This window comes from Glycine max, chromosome 12 (genome assembly GCF_000004515.6).
Source record: "Glycine max cultivar Williams 82 chromosome 12, Glycine_max_v4.0, whole genome shotgun sequence".
Taxonomy (NCBI): domain Eukaryota; kingdom Viridiplantae; phylum Streptophyta; class Magnoliopsida; order Fabales; family Fabaceae; genus Glycine; species Glycine max.
This window is the reverse complement of record NC_038248.2, coordinates 38745413-38760920: the sequence shown is the minus strand read 5'-3', so window position 1 is coordinate 38760920 and position 15508 is coordinate 38745413. Positions and strand designations below refer to the sequence as shown.

Here is a 15508-nt window from a genome sequence, read left to right as displayed (position 1 = left end):
CAGTCACGTAATTACTTGTTGGAGTTCGTGTTGAATCTACATCTTGGGATCCAAAATTTCGAAGGGAATCTTGCGGTACAAAATGTGGATGCTTTGATCTTTGTGCTATATTTCACCGAGAAGAACGAAATTGAGAGAAGTGATAGAAAATGGAAATAATTTAGTTGTTTGATAAACAAGAATTAGAGTGAACATAAATTTTCAATTTATGGGATTTATTATATTATTTTTATTCATTTTTTAATATTTTTTATTTATTTTTTTTTTTTAATTTTTTTTTCAATCAAATAATTTTGTTTCTATTTTATCTTTACTTATCTATTTTATTTCTATTTATCTTATTTATTTTCTCTCACGACATTATGCTTTGTTTGGTATGATTAATTAACGTTATGTTTTTTTTGTGAAGTTAGTTTTTTTTTGTAAAGAATTAACATTGTGTTTAGTTGTGTGGGAAGAAAGTGAGAGAATAGAATGAAATAGGGGAGAGAAATAGAGTAAAAACTAAGGCCGTTTAATTGAAGTGAAATAAAAAAAAAATATTTGAATTAAAGTTGTTTGGTAAGTATGTAGGAAAAAAAGATGTTTAAAAACACATATTGTGGAATAAAAAGATCTATTTTTTATTTAAATTATATTATAAACAGATGACATATTAAAATATGTACATGTTGATGAGTTCTTGAAACATAAAAATTCTTTAATAGTGTGAAGACTTCAAGTGTATCCACACCGAAATTAACCTCTATTCGTCAACAATTTTAACAAGTGAAAAAATAAGAATAGAGAAGTGATATTGGGATGCTTTCAACGTGCAACAACAGCATAAGGCTCTACTTATAGCATGTTAAGGATGCTACCAAATTTCTGATCAAATCAAAATCATTATTGCTAGTATATTTTGTGTGTGACTCCGTAAGTTCAATACTAAGCCGATAATATATTAATCAAATTAATATACTAATCAAGGTAGGTGTCTAACAACACTCTTTAACGTCCGGATAGCAGCATGAAGTATCATTTTACTTTCAAGAACCATTAGAAGAGTAGTATAATAATTTCTTCAATCTTTATAGCTTTGGGTTAACTCTAGAGTATGGTATTACTGTCAAATCCTTTTGAGTTAACTCATAATGACTTAAGAAACTCATTTCTTCTTTCATCATAATATTCCTAGCTAGGATATAATTTTATTCGTAGAGCTCAAATTCATTACCAAGAGTTGATGGATTCCTTCTTGATTAATCATTAATTCTATAGGTATTTAATCATATCCAATATCCATTCAACAAGTGCTCTAAAGCATTAGATGTCCGAAATCAAAATACAACAAATAACCTGTTAATTACTATGACAATCTCAGGTCAAAGAAAACTATTATACCTCTTCTTGAGAATTTTCTATTGACAGTTTATGAAAAAATTTAACCATTAGAAAATTTCAATTGAGTCAGTTCAATTATTACATCAACATGTGACTCATCTATATATGAAAATTAATAAATGAGATCTATTAATATTTAACAAATAAATATTATCACATATATATTAATCTATTCATATTATTGATATCTTATTTACAATAATCCTATGATCAAGAACAATTTAGATTAAAATTAGAATAAACTTATTTCTCATTATCATAATCTCTATTATAATAGTAAGTCTTTAATTTTAATCAAGGACATTATTAAATGGATCATTTAATCAAATAGTGAAATATGACAATAAAAATAAAATAATACTTTATTATTAAAATTAGAATTGATTACATAATGAAATACTTGGATCGTAGGCATATAAATTTATTTCCAACAAAGTATATAAAAATAAAAGAAAAGAAATTGGTACATCAATAAAAATATCTTTTTATCCTTAAGTATATATGTTTTTTTAGGTTTTATTATTTAACCAAAAATGAAATTTTTAGGCATATGCATATAATGAAATGGCATATAATTGATCATGCTTATAGCATTATCGATTATATACCTCACAATTTTTTTTTTATAAGGGATGTATATAATCGATTATATGCAACTTTTAAAAACTTTTTTTTCAACGACCGCACGAGACAACTTGATAAAGTGACAAAGTTACAATGCCTCTCATCTCTTTTCTTGGATTGTTAAAAGAGAAGTTCTCCAGGCTAGATCCCACATATATTTTTTTTAAAAATTCCGTCTCAGTCAAACATAACAATTTCACTTTCACTTATTTCCTTTTCTTTTTCACTATACCAAACACAGTGTAAGTTTGAAAAGGAAAACAAGCTAAGGGAAACAGTGCAAATTGTATGAATTTCTTTTGTTTGCATGTTAGGAAAGAAATAGCAATGAAATTAATTTTTAATACGAAGTCCACCAAAAAAACTTTCGAGGTTTGAGAATAATTGCAAAGAATTTCTTGTCTCACATGACTATCCTCAAGAAGTTACCTTGCTCACTCTCACACACAAACATCCTATCCACAAAGCTTCCTTCTATAATTGATTATGTATACATACATAATCCTTTGAATCATTTAAATGGCATGAGTCAGTTTTGTTTCATCATCATATATATACATGGGTCCTTTGTGTTATATATTTGTAACGACCCCATCATAGATTGAGGTCCACACAATGATGAGTTAGAGAAAAAATGATGAGACAAATGGACAGGTGGCAAAGGAATTAGTTACGAATCCGCAAATGAAGGAAAGAAAGAGGAGTGAGAGACTGCTCCTAACCAATTCAAGGTGGAGGGACTATGTGTGATAGGCTGATATATGAGAGTAAATAGTGGAAGGGGAAAAGGTGTGGAATGTGTGATGAAAACAATAGCTTCTTCTTTTGATATTAAATAGTGTCATAACATTTCGGTGCTTTCTTTGTCACCATGGATGAAAACACCCGTATGAAAACGATGGAAGATTTACTGGCTCAGCTGAATGCGGTAGCGAGCCACAGTTCAACCATTGCAGAGACGTCATCTTCATTGCAGGACATGGAATCTTTCTTACAGTCTCTAGTCCTCAAATTAAAGTTGATGCTTCTACTACATCATTCCACAGTGCGTCGAACTCTAATCATGATACGAACAGGGTCCCATTCCAACTGCGCAACGTTAAGCTGAAATTTCCCAGGTTTTATGGCATTCATGCCCTTGAGTGGGCATATTACTATGGCACTCCTGATCACGAGAGGCTTACTATTGAGGTCGAATTTGGTCCCTCTGTTTTTGACTGACCCAAAGCTGCTCTATTCAAATTAGTGCAGAGTGGGTCCATTGGTGACTATTACCTGGAATTCACTCCTTTGGTTAACCGAGTCATAGGTCTGACAAAAGAACCGGTCATGGATTGCTTTATTAGTGGGCTCCAGAAAGACCTGCAAAGAGATGGGTGGAAAATAATTTAATGGGTAATTGAGAGGTAGAAAGAGGATACAGGATCTACTTAGAAAAAAAATAGGGTTGTAAATAACATGAGCAAGTAAAACATCCTTGTTTAGAACATATTAGAAAAAAGAAAGAAAAAATCCCTAAAACCCTTATAATCCGACCGAATACCCATTAGCAACAAGTTCTTTGTTAACGCACTCACACCTATGGGCCTTCACAGCTCACTTTGGTTCAGTTTTTCATTAAAAAGTCACCATAATCAAACTTATAAAACCTATCCTATTTAATTTAATTTGGTTTTCATTTAAAATAACATCAGAATCAAATTAAACCAATATTTTACGATTTAATTTTTGTAGGTTTTATTAAAATATTATTTCATTAAAATTTAATTATATACTTTTTTTCATCTTTTAAATTAAATTACATTAATATATACATTTTTTATAATATTTTTTTATATACAATATTTTTTGTTGTTGAAGAAATTTATTTATTTATTTTTATCACAAATCGTGAATTCAAGACCAAGTTTATTCTTCACTTTTGAAACAATAATATAAAATAAACCATGCGGAAAGTTTGGCTTTTGAAAAAAAAACAACTCAACGTAAGATAAGATTTGTCCATCACTTTTGTTTATAGTCATAACAAAATACAAGAGAAAATTGACATTTTTGAAACTCTATTGGACTCATAGTTGGATGATACTATATATATCCATTCTTTGAATGTATACCTTAGTCCCAATATGATTCACAGTACGTAATTCTTCAACAACTAATCCTTTTCTATTGCAAAGACCAACAAAAATATCAAAGTTCCTCATGAGCATTAAAAGGACTTTTTTTTTTTTTTCAAAACTAATTGATGATTACGAATTCTACAGCACCTTATTTAATTTATAAATTTAGTGGTTGACCAATATGGTTGAATACCTGTATCATCATGAATTGTCAGTGGAGGAATGCTAAAAACACTTTTAAAATTTCTTTTTCCAGCACTTTTTTTATTATTGGTTGGAATTAATTTGTTGTAAATCATAAATTTTGATAAGTGTGACTTCTAAATCAAAATAGTGATTCATTAAGTGAGAAAAGAGATTTACCAAATTTTATATTTGTAATAAACTCTAGCTAATAATAGAAAAAGAATGCTTGAAGGAGAGTGTTAGAAGGAATATTACTGGCACTTCTATCTTAAATATTGAATCAACAGTTGGAAACAATGACATCAAATGTTTGATAATTGCGTTTACTATTTTCAACATATGAACCAATGTTGCTTTATCCTCAAAGTAGTGAGCAATTTCGAGGCTGTCACAAAATTTGGGCATATTGATTTTACTGTATTTCCAATTGGATTACCATGCTGCATGGAGTGGCAGATCCAAAAAATAAATAAATAATGGCAACAAAGAAATAGTTTAATATTTTTAGACAAAAATATTATAAGTTTTTTCGAAAGACATAATTTCATGATAAACAAAAAAATCTAAATATCTAAATTTATGAGATTAAAAATCATCATAAATTACAAAAAAAAATGTCACAAATCATAAAATAAAAATAAAAATATTTAATTTGTGATCATTTTTTATAATTTGTGACGTCTTTTTAAATTTGTAGCATCTTTTTTTCTAATTGGTGGTGGTTTTGAAATTCAACCACCATAAATTATAGAAAAATACTCACAAATTTGGATATATTAAACAACCACAATTTTTTATCATGACTTCACTCATTGTATTCATTTACGTATGGTTATGACTTATGATATTTAATTATTTAGTAGTATGTGTCTACTGGGTCGCACATGCAATTGGCACGATGAAGTGACAACCGAGGGCTGATTGTTTGCAGGTTGGATGTCTCATGTGATTACCCTCAGCCTAGGTGGTCCTTCTATTCATTGATCATTGGTGTTTGTCTGATATACTGTGTTACTGCATGCATCTACCGTACGCCTAAGCACAAGCATACTTTTCAGTCACGTAATTACTTGTTGGAGTTCGTGTTAAATATACATCGACTTGGATCCAAAATTTCGAAGGGAATCTTGCGGTACAAAATGTGGATGCTTTGATCTTTGTGCTATATTTCACCGAGAAGAACGAAATTGAGAGGAGTGATAAAAATGGAAATAATTTAGTTGTTTGATAAACAAGAATTAGAGTGAACATAAGTTTGAAATTTATGGGATTTATTATATTATTTTTACATATTCTTATTTATTTTTTAATATTTTTTTTTTATTTTTTGATATTTTTTCAATCAAATATTTTGTTTCTATTTTATCTTTACTTATGTATTTTATGTCTATCTATCTTATTTATTTTCTCTCTATTAAACAGGACATTAAGTTTTGTTAGGTACGATTAACATTGTGTTTTTTTTAAGTTTTTTTTTTGTAAAGAATTAACATTATGTTTAGTTGTGTGGGAAGGAAGTGAGAGAATAGAATGAAATAGGGGAGGGAATATAGTAAAAATTAAGATTGTTTAATTGAAGTGAAATAAAAAAATACTTGAAGTAAAGTTGTTTGGTAGGTATATAAAAGTAAAATAAAAGAAATTAGTACATCAATAAAAATATCATTTTATCCTTAAGTATATATGTTTTTTTAAGTTTTATTATTTAACCAAAAATGAAATGTTTAGGCATATGCATATAATGAAATGGCATATAATTGATCATGCGTATAGCATTATCGATTATATACCTCAACAAAAACTATTCTTTTTATAAGGGATGCATATAATCGATTATATGCAACCTTTAAAAACCTTTTTTTTTAACGACCGCACGGGACAACTTGATAAAGTGACAAAGTTACAATGCCTCTCATCTCTTTTTCTTGGATTGTTAAAAGAGAAGTTCTCCAGGCTAGATCCCACATATATTTTTTTTAAAAAAATCCCATCTCAGTCAAACATAACAATTTCACTTCCACTTATTTTCTTTTCTTTTTTCACTGTACCAAACACACTATAAGCTTGAAAAGGAAAACAAGCCAAGGGAAACAGTGCAAATTGAATGAATTTCATTAGCAATGAAATTAATTTTTAAGAAAACATACAAAAATCCGGAAACAACCTCTTTGCATATGCAAGGATAAGGCTGCGTACAACATCCCTCCCCCATACCTTCGCATAGCGAAGAGTCTCTGGACAATGGGGTACGAAGTTTTTTTTATACAAAGTCCACCCAAAAAGCTTTCGGGTTTGAGAATAATTGCAAAGAATTTCGTGTCTTTCACATGACTATCCTCAAGAAGTTACCTTGTTCACTCTCACACAAACATCATACCCTTCAAGCTTCCTTCTATAATTGATTATGTATACGTACATAATCCTTTGAATCATTTAAATTGCATGAGTAAGTTTTGTTTCATTATATATATATATATATATATACACACGCTAAGCTATCAGGTAAATTTCTTCTTGCCGATTTTATTGCCATTACTAGTGTTTAAAGACATATTAGTGGTAATCTGCAGCAAAGCCACTCTGGCTAGTTGTGATAGTAACAAACTAGTAGTGGAGCTAACAGAATTGGTTTCTTATCACTAACAAATTCTCGTAGTTTTGGTAAAATATCTAGATGAATTTCCTAACATCTACACAACAAGAATTAGCTAAGGCAATTCACACGAAATCCTTGTAATGGGCTGGTTTCCTTATAATTCTCCTGGGCCTGCTATTAACTTATAATTCTCCTGGGCCTGCTATTGACTTGTGCCCTGTTGCTATCATTCACACAATGATGAGTCAGAGGAAAAATAAGACAAACGGAGGGAAGAAGGAGGAGCGAGAGAGTGTCCGTAACCAATTCAAGGTGATAGACTGGTATATGAGTGGATGGGAAAAGGATGTGGAATGTGTGATGAAATCTTTCCCTCTAGATTCTGAATTCTCCCCTTCTCTAGTTCTATTCTTTTCTGTTGTAACTTTCTGTTGGAAAAACTCGAACTTTTAAGTTTCGTGAAGTTAAGATAAACATTTAGTGGTAATGGGAACACATGATTATAATTTTTCAATATGGAGATTATTCCACTATACAAAAAAATAGTAGTGTTACAAGGATATGTTTACAAAAATTGACTCATTGTGACTCACTCAAATCTGAGAAAAGAGACTTCTCAAGCTATTTATCTTCTCTCTCAAAGAGACTCTCTAACTTCACTCTAAGAAGTGGATTCACTCTTGTCTTGGATTGACTCACTCTACTCTACGGTGACTCACTCAAGCGGGATAGAGACTTCCCAAGCTATTTATCTACCGTGGCTCACCCAAGCTTAAGGATAGAGACTTCCCAAACTATTTATCTTTTCTCTCAAAGAGGCTCTCTAACTTTTTAGCTTTCTTACCCTTATTTATACTACTCCACCTCCATAATGAATGATGGAGATTACTTGTAGTCTAGGGTGAAGATCAATTCTCTAGAATGCTCTACACATTTTAGGAGTCTTTACACTCTTCGCTTTCATATCCTTCCATACTCTTTCATAAGGTTTCACACATCTCTAGAAGTTTTCACATTCTTTCATAAATTTCTAGAGTTTTACACTACTCTAGAGTTCTCCAGGACGTTCTAGAAAATTTTACACTTTTCTAAATAGTTCTAGAACCTCTCAAATTAAGGAGGGATCCCAACACTTTCATTATTGTAAGGTCACTTTTCCTCATTAATTCATATAGTGGGAGTTGATTTGTTAATAGAAAGCAATAAAACAATGGCTTCTTCTTCTAATATTAAATATTGTCATAACATTTTGGTGCTTTAATTGTCACCATGGCTGAAAACACCCGTATGAAAACCATGGAAGCTTTACAGGCTCAGCCGAATGAGACAATGACGAACATGGTGAAGCCATAACTCACTCATTTGACAGTTCTACCATTGCAAAGACGCCATCTTCATTGTAGCGCATGGAATCTCTCTTACAGGCTCATATTTCTTTGTCCCTCTAAGTGCTCAAAGACTGATAGACATATGAATGTCTTCAAAACATTACTCAACCTTCATATCCGAATGCGAGTTAAGCCAATTCCTGCTATAGTAAATATATATTGTGCGCCTTGGTTTTATAATTTGAACCAGACCTCCATATATATCAGAAAAAGCCAAATTACCATGCACATATTCATCAACTAAACAAAAGAGAGAAATTAAACTAAGGACAAATGCAGAACACTGCAAGCATTATAACATCAGAGATCAAACTTCACATACAGCTAGTTCGTGATGCCTGCAGTAGAATTAATCAGCATAATCAAACCATTGATGCCACACAGCGTCAAATAATTCACATTAACAGAGAGACACATCAAAGAATTACTCCAAGCCAAATAATTCACATTAACCGTGGCTCCGGATCTGCATTGACACGATGATAGAGATGCAAATAAAACACACCGAACAAGCAAGGGCCTGACACCAAAATTGATCTGCATTCTGCACAAATAAACCATCAACCAAATTGTGCTGTAACACATCATTAATTGACTAGCAGAACCCACGTAACAAGCGCTCGACACATTTTATTAAAGATTAAAATATGTTTTTTGTTTTCGTAAAACTGAAATTGTTCATATTATCCTCAAAGTTTTTAGTACGTTTTTTATCTAGCAAAATTGAAATGTGCCAATTGGGCAGGGAGCTAGTTCGAATATATGAACCTATGTTCTGCAATTTGTGGGACATATTTACAACTTTTGGAGGTTCTATTTTTTGGAGTTAAAAATTGTCCGCAACAAATTGAATTATTTTTTTTATTTTGTAATTTGTGGCTATTTTTAAATTCAGAAATATTCACGTAGGTTTGGACCGAGTCTAATTAGAGACTAAATTTTGATACATTTCAATTTTGATAGAATAAAAAACATCACTAAAAAATTTTATAAGAATGAAAATTATATTTTAATTTATATTAAAATATTATTTTTTATTACAAACATTTATTTGACTTCTCCGTCCCTTTTTATCTTTTTTTTAAAAAAATTTAAAAAACAGTCCAATTTAAATTATGTGAGAATGATTTTCTTATATGACAATTTATGTGAAAATGAAAAAGTAATTCTTATTGGTTAGATTAATCAGATTAAAATATTTTAAATTTAAATTAGAATCATATCTAACTATAAAATATCTATAAGATTTACTAAACATAAATTTAAATATTTTAAAGAATTAATTTACGTCAATATCATCATTACAACCATCATCATTATGATCAACAAGACAGCGGTCGCCACCATTAACATAATCGTCATTGTCATTACCGTTGTGATTGTCGCCGTCAACAATAGCAGCAATGACAGGAGCAGTCATGTTCGTTTTAAAATATTTGATTTTCTGTATGATAAATCTAATAAAAAATTTATAATTAAATAATATTTTAATCTTAATTTTTTATTTTAATCTAACGGATAAAAATGATCATTTCATTCTCACATAAAAAAGATGATTCTCATACGAAACGTTTTATATATATATATATATATATATATATATATATATATATATATATATATATATATATATGATAGGATTAGTTTACACCAGGGGTAAGAAAGATTTACACCAAATCTTATCCGTTAATTTCATTCAATTTGAGGGTTCAAATTATTTCACTTAAAAAATAAAATAAAAATTGTACTTCCCATTAACCGAGGGTTGTAACTTGTAAGTTGTAACCACCGTAGCAATTAGGGTTCTTCTCGATTGCATCTTCTTTCTTGTTCCACATTTACTTTTACATTTCTCATTCTGACCCTTAATCACCATCTCCCTCTCGCGGGATCTTGAATGTATGCATCATACACTCCCAATGCAAGTGTTGGATATATTGTAAGTATTATTTATCATATTCAATAAATATTACATGCACTAAAAATTTGAGTTTTTAATATATCTCAAGAATTTATCTTTAACTGAACATGAACATGTGATCTTTTATTTTTTACTAAAATTGAACATGTGATCTATCACTAATATTTTCAATAAAAAAATTTGAATCGTACTACTGAAATTTAATTTCTATGTACATTTCAACGTCAATTTTTTTTAAAAAAAGCTAAATGTAAACTAATTTATCCTATAACTTTCTAAATGAGTGATTAATTTCTCTAATAATCTAAAATAATATCTCTGTACATACATATTTTTAAATTTCAGAATGTTAGTTGCAAATTATAATAAAATCTATTACTTAATAATTTAAATTAAAATAATTTTTCAATTAATATATTAAAAAATTTAGGAGTTTGATCTGGGATCTAAGACCTAAGATGGTTGTCTAATTGGCCTTGTGCTGGCCAGCGGCAGAGCATAATAGGAGGGGGGAACCATGCTCACTTATTTTATTTTTTTTTAAATTGTTTATGTATCTAGGATTTTTTCATAAGTTGGTCCCCTCAAATATTTTTAAGAATTAATATATTAAAAGCTGACTTAAAATCTAAGACTGAACGCGTTCATGGACAAATAAACGTGCAACTTTGTATGCCCACTAAGGGATTCAAATAGCAATTTTATTACTTTTAAAAAGTTACGTTGAATTTTAAGTACATATATATTACTTTCTATTCTCCCCCAACTACGTACTGTTATTACTCATTAAATACTGCCATGCCTTCATTTTGAATAACTTACTCTATGTTTAATTTACAGGAAATTTGGGCCAAATATGATTTAAGTTGTCGGTGCTATCTCCAGTGTCTGTACTATATTAAATCAGAGTTGCCATCAGGGGATCTAGTAGATGCTTCATTTGAAAAGCACTTTATGACATTACAGATGGAGGACTCGATCGATATTTGTATTTAAAGTGTTATACGTGAATTTGGTTAAAGTGATTTACTATTTACTTTTGCCTCTTATATAATGAATTGAGGCTTCAAAACTGGTGCAACAAGTTACATGAGTGTCATAGGAAATGATAGTTTATTTAGGGAAGGGATGAAGTAGAACTCAAAGCTTGTGGCTTATGTTGAAAAGCATGGCCATGGAAACTGGCGTTCAATTCCTGCCAAAGCAGGTAAACCACTTTTGTGTGCCATCTGTTTTATTTTATCATATCTATTTATGAGTCTACTTTGTGTTCGAGGAATCGAGTTTTCCCATTTTCATTTATGTTACATTGCATATAGGACTTCAAAGATATAGAAAGAGTTGCAGATCGACTGAGGTGGATTAATAACCTCAAACCAAAGATAGAACGAGGAAACTAGCTTCGAAGATCTCACCATTATTGAACTCCATGTTGGAAACAAGTGAGCTTTCTTTTGACTCTTAAAAGATTTTTCTATCGTTAAAATTGTTAATAATATAAAACCAGGTTTTTTCCTGCTATTTTTTCCATTTTAGAAGTGAAATTTTTTATAACTACTAATATTTTTAATGTTTTTTTCACAATTAAGAAAAATAGAAAACAGATATGAGATAAATAAATGATTTCTCCGGTTATATGTATATTGCCTATGTAGGTGGTCAATCATAGCATCACACTTGTGGAAGCAAACGAGCAATGGGATCATGAATTATTGGAACACCAACGTCAAGAAAAGATTTATCAGAATGGACATACATTCAATTACCCATAAATCAAAAGCTAACACCTTTGAAGCCTATGGTGGTCATCAGTCGAAGGACGTCATCAGAATCAACCACATGATGGGAGAATGCTCAATTTGATGCTCTAGCAAGAGAATCTTATTGTAAGTTGGATTTAACTCCTTTGTTTTCCCACTTCATTAGATTCACTATCAACTAAACACAACAACATAGTGTATAATATATATACATGCCCTCATATATCATGACCTAGGCCTTCAATCACCAAGTAAGCATCCCAAGTAAAAAGCTTACTATCTCAATCAATGTTTGACAATTCACCAACATGGAAAGTTTACTCTAATATAAGAGTGATGCTAATGTGATTGAAATTAGTAGTCGAGCTCAAAAGATAATAAAAATTTATGTGTCAAACTTACAAGACGGTGACATTATAGTGAATATTAATGTGAAAAGCGAATTTCTACCTCCATAATCATGTCACCATAATGTCATCATTTTGTAAGTTTGACCTATAGTCTTTCATTATCTTTTGAGTTTGACTATTAGTTTCTATGATATTATCATCATTCGTATGAGAGTGATTATTTTTCTTTAATGGACAACTATTCTACATTGATTGAGACAATAAGTTTTTTTTTTAATCTAGGAAGCTCAAAATGCATATTGGTCATTGAAGGTCATGACTCATGATATGTAACAAGCATGAGAACATACATGTTATACACATCATTGTTGTGTTTGGTTGATAGTGAATCTAATGAACTAGGGAAACAAAGGAGTTTGATCCAACTTGCAACTTGTATTTGTCTCCTATTATGCTATGTATTGACAACATTTTTGGAGGTCACAATCATAAGCTTTGAAGGTGTTTGCTTTTCACTTGTGGATAATAGAATTTTTGTCCATCTTTGTTGTTAAACTTTGAAGATTATCCACTTTGAGTGATGTTAAACTTTTCCCTTTGTAAGTGTCTATGGTTGTGATTAATTTAACAACACTTTAGGTATAACCTTGAAGTTTAACAATTGAAAAAACTTATCAAGATGAACATAGATCCCATTATCTACAATTTAGAAGCCAAAACTTTTGAAACCTATATGGTGGTAACTAGTACTAGGATGTTATCAATATGAACCACAAGACACAATGGAAGACTGCTCGACGTGAAGTTGAAGTTAGAGATGAAAAATTTTCCTAGACAAAGATAGAATTTAATAATCATTTTTGAATACTCAAAGTCGCCTAAAATCTACAACGAATTCAAGTTTGTCTCTGTCTATGTCTTCGTCTCTAAATTGATCAGAGATAGAATATCTTTAGAGACCATTGTTCTATACAAGATTTTTTTAGTAGTGTATTCACTGTGGATTTTTTTTTTTCATTTTATCACATTCATTTAATACAAGGAAACTTAACCAAGATATTTATAAAATAAATCTTAAAATTATTATTTTAAAAAATATAATTTAATAAAAGAAAATTTATTTAAAATGGAGTAATTAAGTTATAATTAAAGATTTTAAACTTTTAAAGATTTTAGACTAGCTTCCTGAAAAAAGTTTGAACATATTATTTTTATTTGTTTAATGAGATTTTAAGGGAAAAAAATGAAATTTTTTAAAATTTTAAGAACTAATAATCCTAATGAAAAAGAGTTAAGGAAATATTAACCAATAAAATAAAAGTTTAGAGACTAAAATTTTAAATGGAAAAAATTGAAGAATCTTGACTAATTAAACAAAAATTTAGGGATTAAAATTAAAATTTTTTAAAAATTTAAAAACTAAAACCTTAGATAACCCTAAAAAATGTGAATGAAATACAATTGTGTAGTCATCTATATGGCTGACCTGACTCGAAACTCTTACATTTTGTGGCCAATAGAAAGGAGGAAAGTGAAAAAACTAGTTGTAGTAAAACTCTATTCTTGCCAATGATTCACAGTTAGGTGTGATTCAAATACCCTTTCTTGTTGGTTTCAAACTCCTGCAGCTTGTTTTGGGAGTGGGGTAACACAATCAATTTGGAGAACGTGAGGGAGAAACTCCTGCATTATAGGTATCTTTTGTGCAGACGATACGGTACTGAGCAGGGGACTCTACCAAGGGATCCTCTATAACTTCACTCGTTATTATGCCACTTGTTATTTACATATTGGAGTGATTGGCTAAGGTGGTTATAGTAATAGGTGGTGGTATATATATTTAATTCAATACATGTTTACTAATTTCTCATGTTTATTGTAGAAATTATATATAACTTGATTCAAGACTATTATGATGTCAATCAATCTTCAATTGAGTGATATTAACTCTTTCTCGTAAAATGAAAATCTAAACTATACGTAGCATGAAAATTAGTTCAGAACATAAACATGATAGTAGTCTGGAACCATGTAATTGCTCCTTCCATTTTAAATTGACTGATTTTCAGGATTAAAAAAACTTTCATGTGTAATTACTCCCCTCTGATCCAGACTATAATTCGCATACTCTAGAGGACAGACAATTGCTATATATGCGAAGTTAGCTGATTACACGTGCAGTTTGGAGGTTGATATCCTGAAGTTAGAGCAACAACACCATCTTTCCTAAGTTAGTTGCTACTGAGTGATCCCATGGGAGTGCAAACTCCTCGTTTCACTTCTGTTTAGTTTTTTTTTGGGCCTTTGGCCCCCTTTATTATTAAAAAAATGTTTCATATTCACTAATATTTTTAATTTTCAATGAGATGTGTTAAAAGATCTATTTTAATTTTGTTCTCTAATATACACTTTTGTCTTAAAAGACTTAATAATAAATTTATTAAAATTAAGAAAGAGATTAAAAATATTTTAATAAAATTATTTCCTATAAATACTATCATCATCTTCAAATATTTTTTGTAAGAAAAAATATATTAAGCATCAATCATCTGGAAAGAAAGAAGTAATAGTCTGGCGTTACGCAATTGGCATAGTACTGTACGTGGATGAAATAATAAAGGGCTATTATTAATATACGCAGTAGATGGTACCCCTTTTGGGTATTATTTTCTGGATGGCTGTCTGATTCTCAGCCTTGGTCCCTTTTATAGATTGCTGGATGTTTGATTGGGTTAGTGCAGCTACATTCACCAAACTGATACGAATAACGCTACTCTATGCTACTGCTACACTACCAAGAAATTAAGAAGGAATACTAATAGAGATAATAGTTCTGATTGCCTATTCATTCCACTGCTTGACATACTTATGCTAATTATTCTAACAGAATTGGAAATGATTATAACAGAATGATCTTGTTTAACTAACTAGTGGAATGCTGTAACTAACTAAAGTGGAGGGTCTGCAACCACTTAGTGTCTGCTGAATTGCTATCACAAACCAATTACGCAATTCCTTTCCATCAGCACAAGCACAATAGTAATCTTTTCGATCATAGCGTGTTTGATTAATCCTTCAAGAAGTATTTTTGAAGAATAAAGTTAGTTTTGTAACATGCATGGTTACTCTCAAAAGTACATTTGTGCTTTAAAATTTTGAAAGCAAGACTTTTGTGTTACT

General features: G+C 30.2%; 1 long non-coding RNA gene across 1 annotated transcript; it reads left to right on the top strand.

Moving 5' to 3' along the window:
• Nucleotides 1–10973: 10973 nt before the first annotated feature.
• On the top strand, nt 10974–13486 carry LOC102670250 (uncharacterized). The gene is made up of 3 exons (XR_417276.4): nt 10974–11425; nt 11538–11660; nt 11874–13486. It is a non-coding gene; the product is annotated as an uncharacterized lncRNA (long non-coding RNA).
• The last annotated feature ends 2022 nt before the right edge of the window (nt 13487–15508 follow it).